At 41.6% G+C, this 14,668-nt stretch overlaps 1 pseudogene; it reads right to left on the reverse strand.

The window, feature by feature from the left end:
- Positions 1-9,476: 9,476 nt before the first annotated feature.
- LOC136146489 (large ribosomal subunit protein uL18 pseudogene) lies at positions 9,477-10,450 on the reverse strand (annotated as a pseudogene).
- Between the last annotated feature and the right edge of the window lie 4,218 nt (positions 10,451-14,668).

Consider the following 14,668-nt stretch of genomic DNA (forward strand, 5'->3'; position numbering starts at 1 on the left):
TCAACAAGAACTTTTCGTTAGTAGTTTGCAGTGCATGCGTGCTCAGACGTGTCAGGCTCCACGATCTCATGGACTGTAGAGCCCACTAGATTCCTCTGTCTATGGTGTTCTCCAGGCAAGAATACTGGAGTGGGTTGCCATTTCCTTCTTCAGGGGATCTTCCCAGTCCAGGAATCGAGCCTGCATCTCCTGCACCTCCTGCATTGGCAGGAGCCACCTTGGGAAGCCCAATAAGCATATTTATTATATAACCAGGACTTCTTTGGAGGTCTGTATATTCTGGTACAGCCAGAATGTCCCTCACATATACAGAGAACATTTCCATTTCAACTGACTGACTCAGAAGCCACAGGGTGTGCCGAGTAGGCAAAAACCAGGGAACTGGAGAGTCATTTTCCAATTAATAAAGTACTGACTTGGCACCTTTCTTTTTTATTTATAAAGAGGGGGAAAAGGGCACTCAGACATAAGAAGCTCATCACCCTACCTCCAGATAAGTATTTAAAGACAATTCTGTTTGCCTTGTGGTTTAACAGATAACTCTACCATTTAATTGCTTTGGAGAAACTAAAGTTATTATATAAGATGTTAGACCCATAAAAGGCATTTATCAAGACAGTTTGAATTGTAAGTAGTGTACAAGGTTTCACTTTTTACATAAAGCACCATTTTGTTCTACCAGTTCAAACAATAAATATAATCATTATTTATGGGGCAGTTTTGGTAGGAGGATTTAACTGTCAATGTTCTTAGTTATAAGCGACAGAAAACAAAGCTGGCAGGTTGAAGTAGAAGAGGGATTTATTACCATCTACTGTCCAGCTTGGGCTTCCCAGTGGCACCAGTGGTAAAGAAACCGCCTGCCAATGCAGGAAACCTGAGATACAGGTTCGATCCCTGGGTTAGGAAGATCTCCAGGAGGAGGGCATGGCAGCCCACTCCAGTATTCTTGCCTGGAGAATCCCATAGATGGAGGAGCCTGGCAGGCTGAGCCATGGGGTTGCAAAGAGTCTGACACAACTTAAGCAACTTGGCATGCATGCATGCACTGTCTAGCTTACAGAATTGTTGGGAGGCGTGGAGAACTGAGTCAGAGGCTATACAGCAGGAAGAATGCCCAAAATCACACCTAAAAGTCAATCTAGTGCAAGCAGCTCTCCTGCTCCTGCTGCCCTCTGTGTGGCAAATATGCCGCCAACCCTGCCATCCTTGGATACATGACTCAGATTCAGATGACTCAGAGTGAGAAATTAATTCGTGGGAGCTAGGTCCTTTGCCATGCTCTAATTGCAAAGGAGACTGGGGCAGGAAGGGCCTTTTGAGCTTCAGCAGGAGGATCCGGCCTCCTACTGAGATTTATCACTTAGAGAATCCCCCAAATCATGAAGGGATTTGGATGTTGACAGCCAAAAAACAAAACATATGTGAGTGTAGCCAACGATTTATCTTAGTCGTATATGAACAGGCCAGATATACACATGACAGCCAATGCCAGAAGACCCTTAATCTTAATGCTTCCAGAGCTGAGGGAAAAGACAGAAAGGGTCCCCACTATGGCCACATAAGAGATGAATCCCTGGCCTCCAGGTTTTGGGGTTTTTTTTTGCATTATTGGTAGAGCCATGAAATTTATTTGTTTTGTTTTATTTGGCTGTGCCGAGTCTTGGTGCGGTACTCAGGGTCTTTAGTTGCCGCCTGAGAACACTGGGGCTTCCCTGGTGGCTCAGCTGGTCAAGAATCTGCCTGCAATGCAGGAGACCTGGGTTCAATTCCTGGATTGGGAAGATCCCCTAGAGAAGGGAGCAGCTACCCACTCCAGTTCTGGCCTGGAGAATCCCAGGGACTATACAGTCCACAGGGTCGCAAAGAGTTGGCCATACAAAGAGTGAACTCTTGATTGTGGCATGCCGGGTCTAGTTCCCTAACCAGGGATCGAATCTGGGCCCTCTGCTTTGCGAACTCAAGAGTCTTAGCCACTGGAGCACCAGGGAAGTCCCTGGCCTCCAGGTTTGAGATTCAGAAAAACATTATCACCCAGAGAGCACTGCAGGGAAGTCATTCCCTGGCCTTTCCAGACTGGGTCAAATCCTCCTACTGAATACTCTACTACGCCTGTACCTCTTATTGAAGTGAGCACGAGTGTTTACCAAACAAGGATGTTCATAGCAGCACTGCTCGTAGGAGCCCTGAACTGGCAATAACTCAAATGTCCATCAACAGGAGAGTAGTAGAAATGAGAAATTATGGTATAGTCATAGGATTTGCTGTTGTTTAGTTGCTAAGTCATGTCCAACTCTTTGCAGCCAGAGACTGTAGCCCGCCAGACTCCTCTGTCCATAGGATTTCCCAGGCAAGAATACTGGAATGGGTTGTCAGTTCCTCCTTCAGGGGATCTTCCCAACCCAGGGATTGAACCCAGGTCTCCTGCATTGCAGGCAGATTCTCTAACCAGCTCAGCCACCAGGGAAGCCCCTACAAGGCTATATACATATTTAAATATTTATTTCCCTTTGCCCTTGAGTTCATTCTACACACTTAACATATATATGTTCTATATCAATAAGAAAGCTACTGTGTTATAAAAATCTAATCTCTGGTGAATATTGACCAGAAATCTAATTCTGGTCAGAATAGAGGACACCTCTGAAAGATGGTTATTAGCTGGGAATGGTGGCATGAACGAGCCTTCCAGGTGCTATTACTTGATTTGGTTGGTTACCGAGGTATGCTGTTGTTGTTATTCAGCTGCTAAGTCACATCCGACTCTTGGCGACCCCATGGACTGCAGCATGCCAGGACTCCCTGCCCCTCACTATCTCCTGAACTTTGCTCGAGTTCATGTCCATTGAATCGGTGATGCCATCCAACCATCTCATTCTCTGCTTCCCTTTCTCCTTCTGCCTTCAGTCTCTCCCAACAGCAGGGTATATACCTGGGTATATAATATGTAAAAATTCACCAAGCTGAAGACTTAAAATTAGTGCCTTTTATTGCTCATATGTAATACCTCGATTTATAACAATAATATACATTTCAAGAAAAGTATATTCCCAGTTTAAAACAATCCAGATAAATTTGGGAACACAAACCATTCATAAATTGTGAACTGCCTAATGTCCTCGTGATCTCTGGAGAACATCCACAGAGTTATAGCTAAGGCAAAACAACAGTCTTACAACTGCTGATTTAGTGAGTTATATTTGACACCCAGGGTATGTGTGTTTGAGACTTTGAACCAACTTCCTATCAGAGGTGGCAGATTATAACCATTTTATTCCTTTTTTTCCTCTATGAGCTGTCCTAAATCAGTCTACACATGAATGAACCTGAAGATTATTTATACCTGTTTTCAATGCTTTCATTCTAACACTGAATTCACGATTATTAATTCTCTTGTGCATAGGGCAGGAGGCTGATGGTTATATGACAGGTGAGGAAAATACTGTTTGTTAGTAATGTGTGAAAAAATGCAGCCCTTCTCTATTTAAATCTTGTTTGTGATCAGGAAGCCTGCCAATGTTGTTAATATTCAAGGGTACTCCGGGGATTGTTTTTGCCGAAGGGCAAGCTCAATTTAAACCGTGGGACAAAGTTATGCCCAACCACCGTCTAAGAATTTGGAGGTGCCTGTCTCGTGATTCAGCTGCCCAGATGCAGCAGGGTGGTGGAAACAGGCTGCTGCTCTTCATATAATTAGTGGTGATATCCAGGATTTTCTTAGAAACCCTTGGGATTAAGCATTTGAAATCAGAGACTACAGAGAGATTACGAACTGCAAGAATGTTGTTGTAGGTGTCTGAGGTCAGCATGCCACGTGTCAGTGAGTAACTCTTCATGAGTCACTTTCATAGTTTCACTGTTTCCCCACGGGCTGCTCCTTGGTTTTCTCCTATTCCCTTGATGGGAGATTAGTACTGAAATTGGTACCTCCAGGCTGGAAGAGCCACCTGCCTGGTCTTCTCATCTCCACTTTGTCGTGTTAGTTGAACAGGAATTGAACTTCTCCCCATACAAAGCAGCCGCTTTTCTTATGGTGCTACCCATGAGACTTAACCATGGTTTTTCCTTTCACAGACGTCATTGGCATCCCATAGGCCCATGAACTATGTTAGAAGCTGTAGGGTGGTTAAGAGTACTGGCTCTGGGGGACTTCCCTGGTGGTCTAGTGATGAAAAATCTGCCTTGCAATGCAGGGTACAGGGTTCAATCTCTGGTTGGAAAACTAAAAACATGCCACAGAGCAGCTAAGCCTGTCCATCACCACCAGAGAGTCCATGCACCACAGTGAAAGATCCCACATGATGCAGCTAAGATCGGACACAACCAAACAAATAAATGAATAAATAAGACTCACTGACCTTCCAAGGTTAAAAATCACAATAATATGTTTGTTTGGTTGGTTGGTTGGTTTAAGCGTACTGACTCTGGAAACAGAAGGCTGGGTTCAAAATCTGACAGTATCACTTACTAGCTGTGTAGCCTGAGGCAAGTTACTCTACCTCCCAGAGACTGGGACCATGACTCCAGCATCTGAGGGCCTCTGCTTGAAGTGGTTGGTGTGATTATCCAAATCACCCAGCATCCTGTTACTCGTTTCCATTCCTACTTCCCTCTCTGGCATTTTCTGACCGGTCCAGGGTTGGGTCCAGGATTTGTATTTGTTATGTATTTGTGCTTAGTATGTATTGTGAGAGATGCCCAGGGCAGAGACCCAGGGAACAAAAACTCCAACCTGATGTCTCTCTTCCTCCCACGTCCTGCTGGTACCTCCCACTAACCCAACCAGAAGGCAGAGACTAGGGGGCTGATGATGTGGTCTACCCAGGTCAGCCTCTGGGGTCAGAGTGGAGAAGAGTGGAGAGTGAGTTTGAAGGAAGATATCTAGTGTCTGTTAACCCACCGTATTTTTTGTAGAGAAATATCTATTCAAGTTCTTTGACCATTTTTTAATTGAGGCGTTTTTGTTGTTGTTGAATTGTAGATCTTTATATATTCTGGATTTGGTTTATTTTGAATTGGATTAAATTGTCTGTGCACCAGGAAACTTATAGACTCCAAAAAATATGCTTAACAAGATTATCTTTAGAAGCAAAAATATAAAAAATGATATAATCTGATGGAAACTTAACGGTGGTGGAGGGAACTTAACACAAAAATTGGTCAAACATTACTTCTGGACTGTTGGCTGGGCTGGCCGGTAATCCTAAAGACAATATTCAAAGTCACTTCAGTCGTGACTCTTTAGGTCACTAAAAAGTGAATGTCACACAGCAAAAGCCAAGACTCCCTTCATTCCTGTTTGCTGGGTCACCTGGTACCCAAGCCTGCTGTTGCCATCTCCTCCAGTCTCGGTGTCCATAGACCAGTGGAAAGTGGAGGGGACACTGAAGTGTTTTTCACTTGTAGTGAGGGAAGGAATACTCCAGTGAATCATTCAGGATCTTCTAAGCCAAAAGATCCTAAAGAGAATGGAATATATACCTGGTGAGACAGAGAAATGAAATTACAAGTACATGATGGGGGAGAAGTTTCAGAGACATTGAGAGAATGGGCATTAAATGTAAATATTGAGTGAGAGAATATGAAAGCAGTTAATTCAGAAGTAAGTATTTGGGGCCAGGATTTTAAAATTAAAACTAACCACCCAATTATGCTTTTCAACCCCAGATGTGGTTTCAAAAACACTATTTTATGGGAATAAAGTTATTTTAAGAGGAAGCTGGGCCTTCCCTGATAGCTCAGTTGGTAAAGAATCCTCCTGCAATGCAAGAGACCCTGGTTCGATTCCTGGGTTGGGAAGATCTGCTGGAGAAGGCATAGGCTACCCAACTCCAGTATTCTTGGGCTTCCCTTGTAGCTCAGCTGGTAAGGAATCTGCCTGCAATGCAGGAGACCTGGGTTTGATGCCTGGGTTGGGATCCCCCAGAGAAGGGAAAGGCTATCCACTCCAATATTCTGGTCTGGAGAATTCCGTGGACTACATGGGGTCACAAAGAGTTGGACATGAGCAAGCAACTTTCACTTTCACAAGAGGCAGCTGACAAGACTTATTTTAAAAGGCAATCTAAATGTTTATTTTCATGCTATAAGCTTTACCTTGTTTGTAGTTTAGTTTAATCCTTTTGACTGAAAACAAAAAAATGAAAGGATTTAAGTTTTGAGATAATTCAGTTCAGTTCAGTCGCCAGTCGTGTCTGACTCTTTGTGACCCCATGAATTGCAGCTTTCCAGGCCTCCCTGTCCATCACCAACTCCCGGAGTTTACCCAAACTCATATCCATTAAGTCGGTGATGCCATCCAACCATCTCATCCTCTGTCGTCCCCTTCTCCTCCTGCCCTCAATCTTTCCCAGTATCAGGGTCTTTTCCAACAAGTCAACTCTTCATATGAGGTGGCCAAAGTATTGGAATTTCAACTTCAACATCAGTCCTTCCAATGAACATCCAGGACTGATCTCCTTTAGGATGGACTGGTTGGATCTCCTTGCAGTCCAAAGGACTCTCAAGAGTCTTCTCCCACACCACATTCAAAAACATCAATTCGGTGCTCAGCTTTCTTTATAGTCCAACTCTCACATCCATACATGACTACTGGAAAAACCATAGGCTTAATTAGACAGAACTTTGTTGGCAAAGTAATGTCTCTGCTTTTTAATATGCTGTCTAGGTTGGTCATAACTGTCCTTCCAAGGAGTAAGCATCTTTTAATTTCATGGCTGCAATCACCATCTGCAGTTATTTTGGAGCCCCCCAAAATAAAGTCTGACACTGTTTCCACTCTTGCCCCATCTATTTGCTATGAAATGATGGGACCAGATGTCATGATCTTAGTTTTCTGAATGTTGAGCTTTAAGCCAACTTTTTCACTCCCCTCTTTCACTTTCATCAAGAGGCTTTTTAGTTCCTCTTCACTTTCTGCCATAAGGGTGGTGTCATCTGCATATCTGAGGTTATTGATATTTCTCCCGGCAACCTTGATTCCAGCTTGTGCTTCTTCCAGTCCAGTGTTTTTCATGATGTGCTCTGCATATAAGTTAACTAATTGAGATAATTACATGAGCATTATAAATAATTGAAGCCCCATGCTAATGAAAAAATTGACCTTTTCAAATTATCAACACAAAATTGGTTGTATCTTATTTAAACTATTTTTAATCTACTTATTTCATTATTTGATCTATATTCCAATTTATTTAAAAATTCTACCAAAATCAGTTTAAAAGCTTTTTAATTAATATGAATGAATAAATAAACTTTAAATTTTTTCTAGGTTTTATTAATCTATCTAAAGAAAGTTTAAAGAAGGACCTAAATAATATTCTATATTTAAAATCATATATCTGTGTGTAGATATAAAATATACATTAAATTAGTTAATTTTAAGATTTATTTTGATGTGGACCATTTTTAAACTCTTTATTTAATTTGTTACAATATTGCTTCTGTTTTATGTCTTTTGATTTTTTGGCCCCGAGGAATGTGGGTTCTTAGCTCTCCAACCAGGCATTGAACAAGCACCCCCTGAATTGGAAGGCAAAGTCTTAACCATTGGACAGCCAGGGCAGTCCTATAATTTAATTCAAATATAATTTAATTGAGAAAAGTAGTATGGAGTTTTTTCTTGTTGAAAAATGGGGGAACTTCCCTGGTGTCGAAGACTCTGAGCTCCTAATACAGAGGACCCAAGTTTAATCCCTGCTCAGGGAACAAGATCTCATGTGCTGCAACGAAGACCTGGTGCAGTCAAATAAATAAATATTTTTTTTTAAAAAAAAGAAAAATGGGAGAGGGCAAAGGTAATCTTTTTTTTAATTGAATTTTTGCCTAGAGGAGGCTGAGAAGTGGGGAAAGCGCTGTAAATGTTTGTTTTTGTTTCCATTTTAAAAACTGAACTTTGTTATTTTGCCAGCTTTTAAAGTCTACTTTTTCTTTTCTGAGGGTCTGAGTGGGAGGGGGGTCAAAAAAGGAGGGGATGGCCCACCAGTTCAAAAGAACCGGAGGGGTGTTACTTCCTTTTCTTCACAAGTATAAAAGCTGTGGATGCCTGTGGCCAGTCCCCAAGGGTGGGGAGAGGATGTGACTCTTAGTGATTCTGGAGGCAGAACCACATCAGTGGAAGTCCTAGATTGAATTTGTTGATATTTTAAATCTGAAAGTGGGGAAGGCGAAGAATCTGTGGCTTTCTGATTCTCAGTTTCAAAGAAAATGACTGACCAACACTCTGTCTTCCCTCATGAAATCTGTTTATTTCTGACTGGTTTACCGCCACTGACTTCACCTTTTCTCTTCCTGTTCACTCTGGGATGCCCCTTACCAAGAAATAACTCGGTCTTAATCCCAAAGAAATACTGAAAGAGGAGAGTGCATTGGAAAAGCTAATTACTCCCTTAAATTAAAAAACCTGGGGGCCTTCCCTGGTGATCCAGTGGTTAGTACTCTATGTTCCCCATGTAGGAGGCATGGATTCAATTCCTGATTAGGGAACTAAGATCTCGCATGTGGCCCAGCACAGCCAAAATAAAAATGAAAGATTGGGGTAGGTAAAAACTGCCTCTAGACTTTAGAATTGCCCTTCCAGAGAAAAGTTTTAAAGTATGAAGACTAGGTCAAAGGAGCCCCACCTATATGAACAAAACATTTGTTTTCATCTCAGATATTCTTCCTCCCCCCAATATCCAGTTTGTTACCAGATTTTACCTGTGAAATATCTCTCAAAATCCTTGCCTTCCATTCATTTATTTAACAAATTTATTGACCATCTACTGTGTGTCAGGATCTGCTAGTGACTGAGGGGAAGCACTAAAACAAGTCTAGTGGAGAACCAGGAGAGCTCTTAGTCTGGTTGATTCCTCCCCCACGAAACCAAAAAACTAGGCCACCTCCCCATAGCTGGCCTGGGCTTCCCTGGTAGCTCAGCTGGTAAAGAGCGTGCAAAATCCACCCGCAATGCAGGAGACCCGGGTTCAATCCCTAGGTTGGGAGGATCCCCTAGAGGAGGGCATGACAGCCCACTCCAGTATTCTTGCCTGAAGAATCCTCAGGGACAGAGGAGCCTGGTGGGCTGCGGTCCACGGGGTCACAAAGAGTCGGACGCGACTGAGCGGCTAAGCACAGCACAGCCCCATAGCACTGGTCACTTTTTCCTCCTAACTCTGGGCATATATATTTCTCCCCATTTTACAGATGAAAACACTGAAGCTGGGGCAATTACATGACATGCCCTAGGACACAGCTGGTAATCAGCAAGAATTCTGTAAGAATCTTTTTCAATCATTGTACAAAAAGGCTTGATCATTCATATGTCAGGTGTGTCCTCAGGAAATAGTAGCGAAGAAAAAAGAATAGGTCCCTGCTGTCATGCAGTTTATATTCTAGTCAGGGAAACAAAGTAAACGAGAAAACAGGAATTATGTCAGAGAGCTGGATGGCTGCTCAACTCTGGGTGGTCAGAGAAGACAGCTTTTCTTTTTTGCTCGTTCAATAAGTTTATTATTGTCTTATCTGAAAAATCTTGATAGAAAATTGTGGTTTGGTTTAACTCTCGGCAGCTTGTTCCTGAGTTTTAAGGAAGCTTGCTTTCTTCTGAGCTACCCAATCTTTCTTCTGGGCAAGTGACATTTTGGAACGGTTCCACCTCTTCTTTTTAACTTCTTTCTTAGGCTTCTTCTCATACACTGGATTCTCTCGTATTGCACCATGAGCTTTCTTATACATCTCCTCCATGTCTGAAGTTATGTTGTTCTTTATGTACTGACAGAATTGTTTCTTGTAAGCATCTTCATCTTCTTCAATCAGGTAACGCATGTAATCTACAATGTTCTGCCCCATGATATGCTTTCGGTGTACCTCAGCACTGAATTCTTTGCTTTCTGAATCATAACCAGGGAACCGTTTGGTACTGTGAGGGATAGACAAACCTCCATCGACAGCTCCCTTTAGGGCCCCGAAAACTTTATTCCCGATAGTAGTTCTGGCAAGTCCTGCATCCAAGTAACAGGTGAAGGCACCAGGTTGACCATCAATACTTTCCACGTTGATTCATCTCCAGTCACTTCGACTTGGCTTTCATAAATTTTGTCCATACCAAACCTATTAAGAAGCCTGCAGGCCAGCAGCAGGCCAGTATAATATGCTGCAGCATAATTTGTCAGGCCAACCTTCACACCATATTTTGGGAGTTCGTGAGCATAAGCTGCACAAACTATCATATCTCCTTCTATACGGGCATAAGCAATCTGACAAATGATATCTCTGTTCGTTACACGAACAATCATTCTGTATTTAGTTGTGTTGTACTTATTTTTATCTTGGATTACCAATCGTTTCCAAGCATAGTAGTCAGTTTTGCCCTCTCGCCTTCTTCTGGATTTCAGTTGGTATCTCTTGAAGTAGGCCTTGTTCTTGACAACTTTAACAAACCCCATTCTGTGGAATACAACCCCAATTCTGTGGCTTGCCACAGAGCTGCAGAACCAGCACGGCTCCAGGGGGGCAGAAGACAACTTTTTAAATCTCTGGGCTACCTGGTGGCTCAGACAGTAAAGAATCTGCCTGCCATGCAGGAGACCTGGGTTTGATCCCTGGATTGGGAAGATCCCCTGGAGAAGGGAATGGCAACCCACTCCAGAGAATGCCTGGAGAATGCCATGGACAGAGGAGCCTGGCAGCGGGCTACCATGCGGTCCATGGGGTTGCAAAGAGTTGGACATGAATGAGCAATTAACAACAACCACCTCTACAGATATACCTTTGTTTTATACCTCTGTCCATTTTCCCGGAGTGGAAAAAAGGTAAAATCTTTAGGAGGGTCAGGCTAGTTTTTAGGAGAACAGGAAGAGAGGAAGTCAACAGAAATTTAAAAAAACAAAGACAACAGAAGTGTCTGTCTCACGGCTCTGGAGGCTTCAAGTCTGAAATTAAGCTGTCAGCCGGGCTATGTTCCCTCTGAAACCTCAGGGGAGACTTCGTGCCTCTCTCCTAGCTTCTGGGGGTTTGTTGCAATCCTTGGTGGCCCTCAGCTTACAGCAGCAATCTCTGCCTCCATTGTCGTATGATATTTGCTCCGCATCTGTCTCTGTCTCTGTGTTTCCTGCTGTTATAAGGACATCAGTCACGTTGGAGTGGGGCCCATGCTTCTCCAGTATAACCTCATAAAAGAGTTGTTTTTAATTTTATTGAAGTATAGTTGATTTACAATGTGGTGTTAATTTCAGCTCACAGCAAAGTGACTCACTTATACATATATATATATATATATATAATTTGTTGTATTCTTTTTCATTATGACTTATCACAGGATATTGAATATAGTTCCCCATGCTGTACAGTAGGATCTTGTTTATCCATCCTACACATATTAGTTTGCATCTGCTAATCCCACACTCCCAAAACTTCTCTCCCCCAGGCCCCCTCCCGCTGGCAACCACAAGTCTGTTCTCCATGCCTGTGGGTCTCTGTTTCATAGATATGTTCACTTGTATCATATTCTAGATTCCACATGTAAGTGGCGAAACACGTGAAAGTGTTAGTCACTCAGTCATGTCCATCTCTTCTCGACCCCATGGACTGCAGCCCACCAAGCTCCTCTGTTGGTGGAATTCTCCCGGCAAGAATACTGGAGTGGGTTGCCATTCCTTTCTCCAGGGGATCTTCCTGACCCAGGAATTGAACCCCAGTCTCCTACATTGCAGGCAGATTCTTTACTGTCTGAGCTTCAGAGACTATATTACCAGTAGATGTATAAAATGGTGCATCCTCATGAGACAAGTGCTCGGGCCTGGTGCACTGGGAAGACCCAGAGGGATTGGGTAGAGAGGGAGGTGGGAGGGGGGATCGGGATGGGGAATACATGTAAATCCATGGCTGATTCATGTCAATGTATGACAAAACCCACTACAATATTGTAAAGTAATTAGCCTCCAACAAATAAAAATAAATGAAAAAAAAATAAAATGGTGCATCCTCTATAGTAAGCAATTTGGCAATGCCTATGAAAATTTAAAATGAACACATCCTAAAAAAAATAAAAAATAAAATAAAATGAACACATCCTTTGGCATACTCTCACTTCTCGGAGAAAGCTGCCTTCCTGGTACCAGAAAAGAGAGGGCATTTTTATCATTGGAGATGGAGACTTTTTATTTGATAATTTATTTATTTTTGGCTGTGCTGAGTCTTTGCACAGGCTTTCTTTAGCTGCGGCAAGCGGGGGCTACTCGTCCTTTCGGTGCAGGGGCTTCTCATTGCAGAGTACAGCCTCCAGGGTGCACAGGTTGCAGAAGCTGCAGCACATGAGTAGTTGCGGTTCCCGGGCTCTAGAGCACAGGTTCAGTAGTTGTGGCCCATGGGCTTAGTTGTTCCGCGTCATGTGGAATCTTCCTGGACCAGGGATCGAACCTGTGTCCTCTACATTGGCAGGCGGATTCTTATCCCCCGTCCCTACAGATGGGGAATTGACGCCGAGATAAGTCTGCACAAAACAACCTTACTGAAGTAATGCTTCTCTTCCATTATTTTCCTCCATATATTTCCCAGGACTTCCTTTGTGGCTTAAACACTAAAGAATCTGCCTGCAATGCAGGAGACAGGGGTTCAATCCCAGAGTCAGAAAGATCCACTGGAGAAGGAAATGGCTACCCACTCAGGTATTCTTGCCAGGAGAATTCCATGGACCGAGAAACCTGGTGGGCTACAGTCCATGGGGTTGCAAAGAGTTGGACATAACTGACCAACTAACACTAGTCACTTTCCCAAAATTTACTACCCCTAAAAACCCAACCCCATTTTTCCTTTTTTTCATAGTCATTTCTCCACATTTTTGGCCCTTTGTTAAAATTTTAAGCCTCCAGTAAGATATAAATATAAAATATAAGCCCCAAAGTTTAATCACTTCTTTGAGGTTTTCATTTCTTTTCCATGAAGCACCAAAGGCCACATGAAAATATTAACTTAAAAAACAATTTTGTATGCTCTTCTGTTAATCTGTCTTTTGCCAGTGTAATGCACAGGCTCCAATAACAGAGCCTAAGAGGATAGAAAAACATAAGTTTTTCTTCCTCTATGCTGGATCATATGGTAATTCTATGTTTTAGTTTTCCGTGGTGGCTGCAACAGCTTGCGTTCTCACCAACAGAATACAACAGTTCAATTTCTCCACATCTTTGCCAATATTTCTTTTCTTTTCTTTTTTATTATTGTAGTCATGCTAAATGGATATGAGGTGGTATCTCATAGTAGATTTAATTTGCATTTCCCTAGTGATCAGTAATATTAAACATCTTTTTATTTGCTTTTTGACCATTTATGTATCTTCTTTGGGGAAACATCCACTCAAGTCCTTTGCTCATTTTTAATTGGGTTATTTGGTATTTTTGTTGTTGAGCTCCAGGAATTCTTTATGTATTCTGGGTATCAATCCCTAATCAGATATATGATTTCCAAATATTTTCTCCCATTTCTTGAGTTGTCTTTTCACTCTATTGATAGTGTCCTTTGATGCACACAAATTTTCAGATTTGATGAAGTCCAACTTACCAATTTTTTCCTTTGTTACCTGTGTCTTTGGTGTCATATCTTAAGAAATCATTGTCAAATTTGATGTGGTGAAAACTTCTCTTCTCTTTATATCTTCTGTTTAACTGTTTTAATTCTTATTCTGGGTCTTTGATCTGTTTGAGTTGGTTCTATTATGTGGTGTAACGTAAGGGTCCTCCTTTGTTTTCGTACATATTATGGATATCCAGATTTCCCAGCACCACGTTTTGAAAAGACTATTCTTTCCTCATTGAATAGTCTTGGCTCTTTTTGTCTAAAATAGCAATATATTTTAAACAAAACAACAAATGTATTGTCGATATCACATGACAAAATGATACCACAATGTAGACTAAGGATGTCTTTAATACATTTTTCCTTTTTTAATAAAATTGAGATGGATAAACTGCTGGATACATAATATAAAATCACTTTGTATTTACTTGATAACAAGAATATGAACTTGCCCACAGGATTTTGTGTTATAAAACAATGCTTTATACATTTAAAAATAACCCATTGTTTCACTACACTTAACCTAGATTCCATGTTATAAGTTATATCAATAGCACAAATTCATGAGAAACACATAACCAGTGAAGTGCCAGTGCAAGGATATTTCTAGGGAATTATAAAAATACATGATTTAGCAATGAGAGTATAAAAGTTTCCTATTAGACTCTCAACCCATACACATCTTAAAGTCTAGTTCCTTGAAAATCATGGTCTAAAAATCCTACTGATGTAAGCTAGAATCACAAAAAAACATACAATGAGCAAAGTAAAACACTAAATTGACAACAATGAAGCTAAATTAACAATAATTGGCATTTAAAGGAAACACTAAGCCAACTTAATACCTAAGGACCAACCTGAGTCAACATTCACAGTACTCCCTCAACAAAGCCTTCTATCTGGAAAACCGAAGAATTCCAGCTATCTGAGTGATTGCATTGTGGGGTCTTTGCAAAGCTGTTGACAACTCAACTTCTCAGAACAAAGCTGAATCAATTCCTGTGTAAAAACGAGTTAAGAGTCAATACTCTGGTTTATAAATAGCAAAGATGAGCTACCTTTAATAACTTCTGTAGGTTATTAATAATGTTTAGTGTTACATAAAACTTTACCCCTTAAA

Source organism: Muntiacus reevesi, chromosome 14 (assembly GCF_963930625.1).
Source record: "Muntiacus reevesi chromosome 14, mMunRee1.1, whole genome shotgun sequence".
Classification (NCBI taxonomy): domain Eukaryota; kingdom Metazoa; phylum Chordata; class Mammalia; order Artiodactyla; family Cervidae; genus Muntiacus; species Muntiacus reevesi.